We start from the raw sequence: 13,670 nt of genomic DNA, 5'->3' as shown, positions 1-13,670 counted from the left end.
TTTTTTTCCTGTTGGTTGTGCAGTGTGGTTTTTGTTTGTGTACTTCCTTGTGTGGTTTTCCTACACCACATTTGGTGGAATGTACTACGTGTTGCATACTGCATATGCATAATGCTGAGTCATTGATGCACAAGTAGCCTTAAAAATGCATATTGGGAGAATTCAGCATAAAGAAACATAAAACAGCAGAAAAATAAAGATTAGCAGTTCAGGTCTCATGAGGGAGAAGCATAATCAAAATGGGGGTCTTGGGTTAAAGAAGCAGAGAAAAGACCTTCATATCCATCCATACTCCCAGGATGCTTAGCCTGGACATTAAAGATAGTGATGTTCTACTGCTCTTTCTGCAGGGGCTAGTCTGCTGTTGCCTTAAGTGCTTTGTATTTTATTGTGTTAGCATTTTAATCTTTTGTTAACTGCCTTGAAGATTGTTTGATGGCAAGGCAAGGTATGGACCTATTAAATCCTGGGTTGGATCTTACACACCACCAGTGTTAGGCGCTGGTGGAAGATTTCTCTCACCTTCTCACAGCACACACACACCCCAGGAACATTGTCAAGATGGTGCGGGGGCTTGGAGGGAGGACCCGAATGGACAACAAGACAGGCAACACTGGCAGCTGCAGCAAGGTGGGCCAAACAGCCAAATCAGCTTCTGTACTTGCTGGGGGAAGGCAGGAAGGAACCACCTCCACCAGCAACGTCCACTGCCATGGTTAAGAGGATCCAACCCATTAGCATTTATCTGAATTAAATGGTTCTCTCTCATTTTTTTTTTTTTTTTGCATACGCCAAGTGGTGTGTTTATATACTCAGTGAGGTTAACGCTTGCTCATTCTTTTGATGATTTGCACCCTTAGACTATTCTGTACTTTCTCCTTAATCCCCTTTTATCTTTCTTATTATCAATGCAACTATCACATTTTCTGCAAAGGACGGTCTCCTTTTGGAATTAATCAAGTTGTAGCTAATCAAATGGTCTGTATTAGCATAAAGTTCAGTTAATTGTCTCTTCTCCGCATTATGAGGAAATAACCATTGCAAAGCCATGTATTTCTGATTAGATGAAAGGCTTGGCTTGGGTTTGTTGGGGAACAGATTTGCTTCTTCTTCTTTTTTTCCTTTTAAGCCATATTAAATAGTAAATGACAGCAAAACAAGCCAGCTCGGAATGGGATGAGGAGAAGTAAAAAGAAGAAATGGCCATTGACATGTTGAGAATCCTCTCCTGTAATAGAGAAATAGAAATGGGGAAAGTGGTGGTTTTTTAAATAAAAAAAACTGCCTTATGAATGTTAAGTTCCCTCGCTTCTCTTTTCTACAGTCCCCATTACCTCCAGTTATTTGTCTAAAATTTGCAGCAAGCACATGGCTTCCATTGAAAACAGCAGCCCTGTGTCCTCTTTCCATGAAACTGGGGGTGCTCCTTATGCAGCTCAATGTCATTGCACTATGAGCTTCCCCATCCCCTCAGGGGACAGCCAGGAAAGTGGTGCAGGCTTGGAAATACACCGCTTTTATTTGATTGACCACAATTCCAGACAATTTTATCCACACAAATGTTGCCAAGATGGTTGTGGCATGCCACCTGCAGGTGCCTTGTCCAGGCTGTTGCAGCAGGGGAGGGGCTGTGGCTCAGTTCGTAGAGCATCTGCTTGGCATGCAGAAGGTCCCAGGTTTAATCCCCGGCATCTCCAGTTAAAGGGACTAGGCAAGTAGGTGATGTGAAAGACCTCAACCTGAGACACTGGAGAGCCACTTCTGGTCTGAGTAGACAATATTGACTTTGATGGACCAAGGGTCTGATTCGATATAAGGCAGCTTCATGTAGTCATGTGTTCATTCCCACAGCAGCCAGAAGTGCATTGGGCAGCACCAGGTGATTGTTATTAAAAGGCATCTATGGCCAGACAGGTGGCCTCTGTACAAAGAAAGCACTAAGAGACCCCAGGGAAGTGAGGGAGGGGCCAGAGAGCTAGACAGACTCCGTGGCTGGGGCAAAGCCCACATTATTACCTCATGGAGATGGAAGGAAGACCGTGGCAGGCAAAAGGAGGGTCTGCGGATGCCAGACCAGGAATCCAACACCACAGAACCAGCACCACAGAACCACAAAATAATACTGCATAAAATAAATATATCACTCCCTGGATAAGAAGAAAAAGAAGAAGAGTTGGGTTTTATATGCCGACTTTCTCTACCACTTCAGGTAGAATCAAACCAGCTTACAATCACCTTCCCCTCCCCACAACAGACACCCTGTGAGGTAGGTGGAGCTGAGAGAGTGTGACTAGCCCAAGGTCATCCAGCTGGCTTCATGTGGGGAAACAAATCCAGTTCACCAAATTGGCCTCTGCTGCTCATAAAACAGCTAAAGACACTTTCTGAGAAGCAGATGGTGTGTTATCTGCTGTCAAGTAGATTGGTCAATTGTGTGAGAGACGTGGCAACTTTTCTCTTTATAGTGTCAAGGAAAAAACTAAATTTCATTTCCTTTTTTTAAAAAAAGTGTGAAGTGCTAGATCAGGGGTGGGGAACCTTTTTCCTGCCAAGGGCCATTTGCACATTTATAACATCATTTGGGGGCCATACCAGGTGTAGATACCAGGTATCTGGCTAGGAGTCATACCAGGTCCCCCACCTGGAGGTTGGCAACCCCAGGGGAGGCCATGCAGAGAAGGCCTGGAGGACCCCCCCGCTCTCCCCCCAGGCAGGAGGGCAGCCAGCAGTTGGCCAGAGCAAACGAGGTGGATCAGCAAGGGAGGAAGGAAGGAAAACAGAGAAAGAGGAAAAGGGAGAGAGGGAGAAAGAAATGGAAAGAGGGGGAGAAAGAAAAGGACCGAGGGAGACAGACAAAGAAAGAGACAGAAAGAGAGGGAGAGAGAAAAGCCTTCCCCCACACACACACACACCCGCCGGCCCCATGCAACCTGGCCCCAGGCTCCATGCCCTCCCCCCCCAGAGTCCACGAAAGGCCCCCCAAAGCCCAATCGGCTCCTGCGTGCATGCTCTGCTGCCGGGAGCCGCGGGCCTCTTCCCCCCCCCCTCGCTGCTCAACAGCCGACAGGCAGCAAGAGGGGCTTACAGTGTGCCCCGGCATTCCTGCACGCTGCGGCTATAGGGGGCAGCCTTGGGGGAAGCACCCCTCCCCCTCCTCTCGCTGACCAACAGCCATCAGTCGGTGAGAGGAGGTCCAAAGGATGCCGCAGCACCCCTGCAAGCTGTGGCCCCAGGAACACCCTCAGGGAGGGCCGCCCTGTGCTGCTCCTCTGCGGCAGGGCCCCGGAGCTCCAGAGGGCCACAAAAAATGTCCGGGCCTGAGGTTCCCCATCCCTGTGCTAGATGAATAGCCAATGGCTAGGGAAAGGAATGGAACCATAGAGGAGAAGTGTGGCGCAATATCCTCCCACCTTTCAGGATATATATATGGCCTGGGATAAGGTAAGTGTGTCCTTGGTGGAAAGAGAGCTTGGGCACCGGGCAGGAAGCAACCTAAGGCCTGGGCTATGAAGCCTTTCCAAAAAGTTTGTCTTAAGCTGAGTTTTGGAAAGATCGCAGCAAAGCCCAGGGAAAACCAGAAACAGGACAAATAGAGGATGGCGCCATGTGGATGCTCCTGAAAGCAGCACTGCTGAAATGAAGCCAAGGTGGAGCAAAACACCCATGTGGAAACAGCCCAGGATGGTTCCCATCTTGACTGAGTACATGCAGGGAGGTAGGGTGGAGGCAGTGTGCGAGCCCAAGGAATTCCAAGACTTTCTCTTGGACCAAGCAAACTAAGAATATAAAATAAGTTTCCAGCTTATTCTCAAATATGAAGATATTAAATTTCATGTTAAATATTGCTGGGCCAGGGGTAAACAATATATTTAGCCTGAGTGTCCCATCTAGCATTCTGCCCACTTTTCAAGTTTTCAGGTTGAATGCTGGCTCTTCCTGCTTCTAACATCTGTTTTCCTGGTTCTCCAGATTTTCTTGGAAACAAGAAAAATGATGTTCAGTGTGGAGCGCCAAAAGCATGCATATTGAGACCCAGATGTTGCCCTCTCTCCCACTCTGCTGCTCTTACTAGCTCTTAATCATACTCCATCCTCAAGCTGTAGTGTTTTTTTAGGAGCATCTCAGGACCCTGGTCAATGCTGCAGCCCAGTGGGCTGATGCACCCCGAAATTGTTAAGCAGCTTTGAGCTGGATGAAAAGCCCCCCACTGGCCAGATGTGCCCCCAGGCTGTAATGTCTTCATACCTGCCCTTGATTCTCGAGGACAACCAAGAAGAAAATGGGGTCTGCCATTGCCAGTAGGTTTATTTATTTGTTTGTTTATAAAAGATCCCAAGGCAGTTTGTGTGTGTAAAGTGCAGTCAAGTGGCAGTTGACTTATGGCAACCCAGTAGGGTTGTCAAGGCAAGAGACTAACAGAGGTGGTTTGCCATTGCCTTCCTCTGCATAATGACCCTGATATTCCTCGGTGGTCTCCCATCCAAATACCAATCAGGGCCAATGCTGCTTAGCTTCTGAGATCTGATGAGATCAGGCTAGCCTGGGCCATCCAGGTAAGGGCCAAGGCAGTTTACAACACAACAAAACACAATAAAATTAATAAAAGCATTAGAACATTGATTTTAAAAAACCAATAAAATGATTTTAAAATTTCAATAGTGCCTCCAATCAATTTGCACACCCCGGGAGCATCACTTCACTCCATGGTCCAACTCAAAGTCCTCCAGAAATGCAGATCTTAACCATCAAGAAGTCCTTTAGAGTGACAGCAGTTCTGTGCTCCAGAGGGAGGAAGTTCAATAACCAGGGGCCAGCAGCCAAAAAAAGCCTTCCTCCCAGGTTCCTTCCAGCTGAACCTTTGTTAAGGCTGATTCTTGGAAGAAGTTCCTTTGGTGGGGTTACCAGCTTCCAGGTGGGGCCAGGAGATCTCCCAGAATTACAACTGATCTCCAGATTACAGAGATCAGTTCTCCTGGAGAAAACAGCTTCTTTGGAGGGTGGACTCTATAGCATTGGACCCAATTGAGGTCCCTCCCCAGGCACCACCCCCAAAATTTTCAGGAATTTCCCAATGCAGATTTGGCAACCCCCTTGGACTTATCTCAAGTCTGGACTTCGTTTATCAGGGTGAGACAGTATTTCTTCATCTGTCACAAAGAGAGTAATTATAAACAGATTGACTCAGAATCCTGCTCAGGCCTATTCAATGAGGCTTATTCCTAGGAAAATTTAGGATTGCACTGAGAGCCTATTTTGGGACTCCAAACATTGTTTCAGCAATACAACAAATTGGAATTTGAAATGTGGGGCAGATATTCAAAGGCAGACTTTGCCTGTAGGCAGTGAGCGGCTGTAAATTACAGTCAGTGGCAACAGTAGTCATGTGTGGGAGAGAGACAAAACAAAAAGAGAGAGAGAGAGAGGAGAGAAAGGCCATGTACGAAATTATCACTTCGGAAAATCTTCCCCATGTCTAATTAGGTACCTTTATTCACTGTGTAGTAAAGCACTAGAAAAATTCCCTTTGGCATTCTAATAACATCATCCATTTAAATGTAGGAGCTCTTCAGATTAGAGCTGCCACCAAATTTTGCCTGTGGCAAAAGTGGAGGTTTTTTTTTTTTCTTGGGCAAAACATCTGAGGAGTTTGCAACAGAAAGCCAAAATAGATCAGACCAGCCAAATGTCTCTTTTGAGTTTTGCTCAGTGTAAAGTTACCACCAAATTCACCCAAAACAAAATTTCAATGTGAATGTGGATGGTTCTAGTTAGGCTAAACCCTGAAGAAAAAGTTTCAATACAATCAGCAAAAATGTCTTGGTGGTGGCAAAGATTTAGTCACATCAAAAATGTTCACTCAGTCAAAATTTTCTTTGCATTTTATCTAAAATTGCCATCCTTGGTTATCAGGACTTTACACAAAGTCCTGATAACCACCATGAAATGAATAAAAACCCCACTATTCTGTGTCATTATGGGAATGACCTGGGAGATCCTGGTAACCATGCCATTCATTCCACTCCCTCCTGCCCTTACATGCTGATCAATAATTAGAGATGTCTGCTGTCATGGTTTCTCTCTTCCCTAAAAACCAGGAATCTAATTCAGCACTAAACCATCCAGAAATTCTGGTTTGTAAGGCCAAGAACAAACTATAGTTTGTGAGTTGTGTATAAAGCCAAACAATGGTTTGCTGTGAAAGTGGATGTCTAACTATGACTTGCATACAAGGGAAAGGAACACCTAATGAGGCCTAAAGTTGAAAGGAACCTTACAGATCATCTGGCCAGCCTCCAGGTGGGTCCTGGGGATTCCCTGGAATTACAACTCATCTCCAGACTACAGAGATCAGTTTCTCTGGAGAAAAATGGATGCTTTGGAGGGTAGACTCTATGGCAGTGTACCCCACTGAGGTCCTCCCCAGGCTCCATCCCCAAATCTCCAAGAGTTTCCCAACCTGAATCTGGCATTCCTACGCCCCCATCTCCCACTGATGGCCTTGGGGGGATCTGGCTACACTAACTTCCTTGCTCAAGGCAGGACCTCCAAATAGGGTTGCCAACCTCCAGGTTCTAGCTGGAGAGCTCCTGCTATTACAACTGATCTCCAGCCTATAGAGATCAGTTCACCTGGCCACTTTGGCAATTGGACTCTATGACATTGAAGTCCCTCCCCTCCTCACACCCTGCCCTCCTCCGGCTTTGCCCCCAAAACCTCCCACTGGTTGTGAAGAGGGACCTGGCAAACCTACCTCCAAAGTTGGCCATTCCCCAAAAATCTGCAGTGCTAAGCCTCTTCTTGAAGACCTCCAACAAGGCATAGCCTCCTCCCTTGGCAATTGATTCCATTATCTAACTGCTGTCACCATTAGGAAGATTTCCCTAATGTTCTACTGAAACCTATCCTTCTGTAACGTAAGCCCATTAGATCTAGTCTTGCCTACTGGAGCAACAAAGAACAAGTCTTTGTCTTCTTCCATGTGACAGTCCTTCAGGTATTTGAAAAGTGTGATCATGTCTCCCCTCAGTCTTCTCTATATACCCAGTTCCTTCAGCCTTTACTCCTAGGACCTGTTTTCCAGACTATCAACCATCTTTGTTGTCCTCCTCTGAACCTGTTCCATTTGGCTTACATCTTTCTTAACATGGGACACCCAGAACTGGATGCAGTACCCCAGCGAAGGTTGCCAACTGGACAGGAAAAAAATCCTGTCCCTTTAATAGAGATTTAATATGCAGAAATTGGCAGCTGAAACTTTTTTGTGCCATGGAACTAAATAACATCACCTGATATTAAATAGACAGCTAGAACAGTTTAAAACCTGACAGCCCAAACTCCACATGACGTTTGACTAGTACAGAATAGAATCAAACTATTACTTCTTGTGCAATCTGAAGCAGAATCATACCTTTCTTAATTGAAAGGTTTAAAAGGGCAGAACTCTGTTTATAGTTGCATTTTTGATACTATACTTGTATTAATGTAGCCTAACCTTGCATTTTGCAGCCACATTACAATCATAGACTCATAGATTTGGAAGGGGCCCTACAGGCTAACTAGTCCAAGCCCCTGCTTAATGCAGGATCAGCCTAGAGCATCCCTGACCAGTTTTCATCCAGCCGCTGCTTAAAGACTACCACTGAGGGGGAGCTCACCACCCCCCTAGGCAGCTGATTCCACTGCTGAACTACTCTTACTGTAAAAAAATGTTTTCCTAATGACCAGCTGGTACCATTCCGCTTATAATTTATACCCATTATTGTGAGTCTTATCCTCTGCTTCCAACAAGAAGAGCTCATTGCCCTCCTCCAAATACTTAAAAAAACTAATCATATCCTCCCTCAACCTCCTCTTCTCAAGAATGAACATTCCCAAGTCCCTCAGCCTCTCCTCACAGGGCTTGGTCTCCAGCCCCTGATAATACTCGTTGCTCTCCTCTGCACCCGCCCCATTTTGTCTGCATCCTTTTTGAAGGGAGGCCTCCAGAACAATGCCAACATGAGCTCAAGGTTCCCCCGGCCTCATTTCCTGAGTGACAAACCATTATTTTTCCTTTCCTGGAAGCATGCCAGAGTAACACTCATAGGAGGGTTATCATGGAGGCTTGCAGAAATTTCACTCTAGCTTTTCCTGACTGGCCCTCCTTCCCTTTCACTTTCCTTCCTAATGAGTCTTGTTTTTGATTAGATTGTCAGCCTGCAGGCAAAACCTGTTTCATTTTTAATTTGTAGGTGCTTTATAAATAATAATCATCATTCAGATCAGGGGCTTTGGATAACTGAGATTTAATAAATAGAACTTCTGCTGCAGGCATCCCAGAATGCACTGCTCGGAAACTTGGTGTAGTGAATTTTTTTTCTAGCTGCACTTTTATGACCTCAAAAAAGAAATTGGCAAATCTGTCAGCTTTTTCAAGAAGAAGGGCCATCCGTTTGTATTATGATATCTTTAAAAAGATTCTTCAGAAGTGGTACCACTGGTACTCAAGACCAGGAGGCAATCTGGAAACAACTTGTGAAGGTTCTGAATAATTGTCTCAATAAAACAGGGCTGGCTAAATAGTACTTGTACCCACAGTTTACAAAATAGGAGATGGGCTTACTAAGGAGAATGGATCATTATCAAAGGGAGATGCATAATCCTCTCCCCTTTCCTGCTCCCAGTTCTATGTATGCTTTGATGGAGATTGTGAAGGTTTCAAGGTCATGTGTTTTTTTGTGTTGACTGATTAAGCAGAGGAATTTCCTGTCTGTCACTTCCTGCTTGACTCCCGGGGAACTCCTCTTATGGGCCTTAAAGTACAGTTTCCAAGAACCAGAACCCAGCTGTGTGTAGGCAGAGGGTGTGATTCATATGGGAACACTAGAAGAAGTCTAGAAATCAGATAGCATAGTGTAGTGGTTAGACTTTGAAACTAGGGCTTTTTCAAATCCCCATTCAGCCGTCAAGCTTCCTGAGTGACACTGGAGCAATCCGCCTAACAGGCTTGTAAAGAAGATAAAATGGAGACCTATATATACCATCTGAGCTGCGTGGAGGAAGGATATAATAAAGATGTAATAAGTGGGTAGGTAAACATTTCTTCACTCCAGATTCACACTGATTTTTCTCTGTCCCCTGAGAACTGTACTTCTGGGGCCAGTGATCACTAACAGAGAGAGCTTGTTGCCGTCCCCAACCCACAATTCCCAGGATTCTTTGAGGGAAGCCATGGCAGCTAAACTAGTAAAACATCGTGTCAGTTTGTAGCGAAGATCTGCTCACCAAAGAGAAGCATACCCAATTATGCGAGCCAACTCTGCACTAAAGAGAAGTAAGAGGCAGAGACCGAGAAAGCAGACATCAGCAGGCTGAAAGAAAGAACTGACACCTAAATGTTGGCCATGTCATTTCTCAAATACTAGGTGATGAAAGTGGTTAGCTAAAGTGGAAACGGGAGCTAGAGAGAGGCAATGTAGATTTTAAAAATGCCGTAGAAGAAAAGCAGGAATGGAAAGATGTCAACAGTAGACTTTAAAGTTGTTTTGAAAGCATAAATCAACTCACCTCGCCAGCATCTCTTCAGCCTCGTTCTAATAATAAGTGCTACACTGCAGATACCACACCCCATTATGTCAGGAACCAGGCCAACTGGATGAATGGAGGCCATACAGAACCCAAAACAGGTTAAGACAGAGATCAGTTCCCCTGGAGAAAATGGCTGCTTTGGAGGGTAGACTCTATGCATTATACCCCTCTGAGGTTGCTTTCCTCGGCAAACCTTGCCCTCCCAAGGTTCCACCCCCAAGTCTCCAGGGATTTCCCAGCCTGACTCTGACAGCCCTAAGAGGGAACTGATCTCTGTAGTTGGGAGATCTGTTGTGATTCCAAGAGATCCCCAGGCCCCATCTGGAGGTTGGCAACTTTAGGTGAGAAGGAAGCAGGAAAAGTGGAGTCTATGGGAGTTTTCAGGAATCAGTGGGGGAGGGAGAAAGAGGAAATAGTGAGAGAGGGAGAAATGAGATGCCTCCTGCAAATCTTTGCAGGCCCCACTTGTAGCAATATATTTACTACCAATTACAAACAAAAATAGCAAAAATCCTGCTGGTGGGGGGGGGGGCGCATATACATGTGGGGAAGTTCCAGATGTAGGTTGGGGAGGTTTGGGAATCTGCATTTTCACATGATTCCAACCCTGCTTTGAATATGGTCTTCCTGGAAAGATGATACCAAGGTATACTTTAGGGAAAAGTACAGGAAAGCCATGGAAAACCCAGTAAGTAGACAACTGCAAAACCAATGTTATATGGAAATCCCCCTCAGAAAAAAACCCCTACCATTTTGGGGGAAATGGAGCAAAACCTCCATGTAGATGCAACCATAATTTGGGACTCTTCTGTTACTAGGAACTGTTTTGTTTCACAAGTTATTTGAAAGATCCAGCGCAAAATGTAGATTGGTGCAATGAAGTTACAGGACACTTCTCTTTTTCCAATTTGTCTTTGGGGTGTGGAAAAAACAGCAACTGGTTGCATGAAAGCAGTGTGTATATTATTGACTCACCCTGCTGTAATACTGCTGTATAGCTTTTCAAAGTCAGTAGTGTTGGCATGAAGCATTCTGCCATACAGCAGAGAGATGCAGTAAGACACAGCAGTTCTCTGCCTGTCTTTCACTGAACAAATTTGTAAATGTGATCCCTTAATTTCTCAGCAGAGAGCTAGACAGTAATTTGTGTTATTATAGATTCTTCTTGGCTAAGCGTGAAGTATATCTGGAGTCACAGATGGACGGTGTGTTCAGTTTAATAATGACTTCTAATAGGGAACGTACAGGCCAAAAGGAAAAAGGTCTCCTAAGATGGCCCTGGTCACTGACGGTGTTTAGCATTCTGCCCAGCAGCCGAGACAATAGAAATAAGGGATATAAAAAAACTGAGGGAAAAGGAAGGGGGAAGAAAGAATGTGCTGGACAAGTGGACAGGGCATTCTTGCCAGAAGGTTTAATTATAGGAGAATTGTTTTTCTCACACTGGCTTGGCAAGCCACCTCTGCCAAATTTCTGTTCTGCTACCGCTTCCTTAGGTGAAAGTGTTCTCCTTTGGACCTGCTCCTTCTAAAAGAGGTTCTGGGGCTAAATTATGCCTGGTGGATCAAATCTGCTTAACCATGAAGCTCTGTATATAGTCACCCATTCTGGTTAAAATCATAGAGTTGGAAGGGACCGCCAGGGCCATCTAGTCCAACCCCCTGCACAATGCAGAAAATTCACAATTTCCTCCCCCACACACCTCAGTGACCCCTACTCCATGCCCAGAATATGGCCAAGATGCCCTCCCTCTCATGATCTGCCTAAGGTCATAGAATCAGCATTGCAGCAGATGGCCATCTAGCCTCTGCTTAAAAACCTCCAGGGAAGGAAGACTTACCACCTCCTGAGGAAGCCTGTTCCACTGAGGAACCTCTCTAACTGTTAGAAAATTCTTCCTAATGTCTAGACGGAAACTCTTTTTATTTAATTTCAACCCGTTGGTTCTGGACTGACCTTCTAGGGTAACAGAAAACAACTCAGCACCCTCCTCTATATGACAGCCCTTCAAATGGTTGATTGAGGTGTCTTTTATTTTGTGTGGCGGAAAGTGCCCTCAAGTCACGGCTGTCTTATGGCAATCCCTCATGGGGGTTTCCAGGCAAGAGACGGTCAGAGGTGGTTTGCCATTGCCAGCCTCTGCGTAGGCTGAGAGAGTGCTGAGAGAACTGTGACTGGCCCAAGGTCACCCAGCAGGCTTCATGTGGGGAAGTGGGAAATTGAACTCAGTTGTCCAGATTAGAGTCCGCCGCTCTTAACCACGACACCATGTTGGCTCTCCTCTTGTATTTTACTTGTTTATTAAGATACATATGTTGTTTTCACATAAAAATGTTTGAGGCATTCCATGTCCACAAGCTTTCGTAGTGCTGGTTCTATGGGGGTCTGTATGGGCGTGTTAATGGGATTGTTTTACAAGGATCAGTTGGGCTGCTGCATCTGATGGTTTATGGGCTGCTCCATGAGCCTTATATTTTCTTTAAGTTGAGGAAGGTAACAAAGTGATTTGTGGCATCTTAAAGATTTAACTCATTCATTGTGGCATAAGCCTTAACAGTATTATTTCATCGTTAATATTATAAGCTGCCTCAGATATAGGGTTTTTGTGTGTGCTGTGAAGTCACAGTTGACTTATGGCAACCTTGTAGGGTTTTCAAGGCAAGAGACATTCAGAGGTGGTTTGCCAGGCAGTTTACAATACAACAAAACACAATAAAATTAATAAAAAGCCTCTGCATTATGACCCTGGTATTCCTTGGAAGTCGTCCACCCAACTACTAATCAGGGCCAACCCTGCTTAGCTCCCAAGATCTGATGAGATCAGGTTAGCTTAGGGATATCCAGGTCAAGGCCAGATATAGTTATTCAGAGATAAACAGAACTATATTTTAAATAGATAAATAAAATGAGCCACAGACTGCCGGTCAGTTGAAGCTGCATTGGCAGTGCTATCCCAAGCCAAGTCACATCCTTCTCATGCCATCAAAGTCAATGGGCTTAGAAGAATGTCACTTGGCTTAGGATGGCACTGTCAGTTGGTTGTCTCTTCCGACTGATTGTGGCCATTCATGCATGTGATGAAGTGGGCTCTGGCTCCTGAAAGCTCAGACCATTGATGAAGAAGAAGAGTTGTTTTTTATATGCCGACTTTCTCTACCACTTAAGGATCAAACCAGCTTACAATCCCCTTCCCTTTCCCCTCCCCACAACAGACACCCTGTGAGATAGGTGAGGCTGAGAGAGCTCTCTAAGAGAACTGTGACTACTAGCCCAAGGTAACCCAGCTGGCTTCATGTGTAGGAGTGGGGAAACAAATCCAGTTCACCAGATTAGCCTCAGCCGCTCATGTGATAAAGTTAACATTATGTATTAATGTGCATGGCACTTTACAAAAGCGTACAACATATAATAGCACATTAACCCTCTCCTGTGCATATTCTTTCTCTCTTTTAATCTTACATGTAAAACAGTGCATTAATTTATCTCCCCAGCAAAGATTATTGCAAATGCATACACCTCTTTATCCATTATTGACCCTCAAGCAGGACAGTACACGCCACTCCTGCAGTTGCTTCGGGGCCATATTTATTGCTAGAAACATGAACGGTGTGTGTGCCATCTGCAAAACAGATCCCAGGCTCCCTGGGAGACCTCTCTAAGGCCACGTACTGCACCACATGATCCAAAGGTTGCGCCTTGGCATCCTCTTCAACACTGCAAGGGGCTCTGGGGTGCATCTGTCCAATGTACATTTGCTTGAGGTGGTTGTTTACTTCCCCCAGAGGTCACTTTGCTATTAGGGTTTGTGCTTTGTTTTCTCCCAGGCAGGGACATCTTAATGCATGGGCCCGATGGGCACTTGCCCGGGGGCCCCACGAGCATAGGGGCCCTATGCTAATCTGTGTATGTTAAGTGACTTGCCCTAAATAAATACTACTACACAGTAGTCTAGACTATACTAAACTATAAAATAATATTTGCTGCAATTGTGTTACAAATGGACATTGTGATTTGTCTCTGATTTAGTATCTCTGGGTTAGTATTGCAGTCACCTCTGCCACAGTGCCACCTCACTTGCATGTAGGCCTATGTGTATGGATCTC

This window comes from Euleptes europaea, chromosome 13 (assembly GCF_029931775.1).
Source record: "Euleptes europaea isolate rEulEur1 chromosome 13, rEulEur1.hap1, whole genome shotgun sequence".
Taxonomy (NCBI): Eukaryota; Metazoa; Chordata; class Lepidosauria; order Squamata; family Sphaerodactylidae; genus Euleptes; species Euleptes europaea.
The sequence above is the reverse complement of the archived record's forward strand: the minus strand, read 5'-3'. Positions refer to the sequence as shown.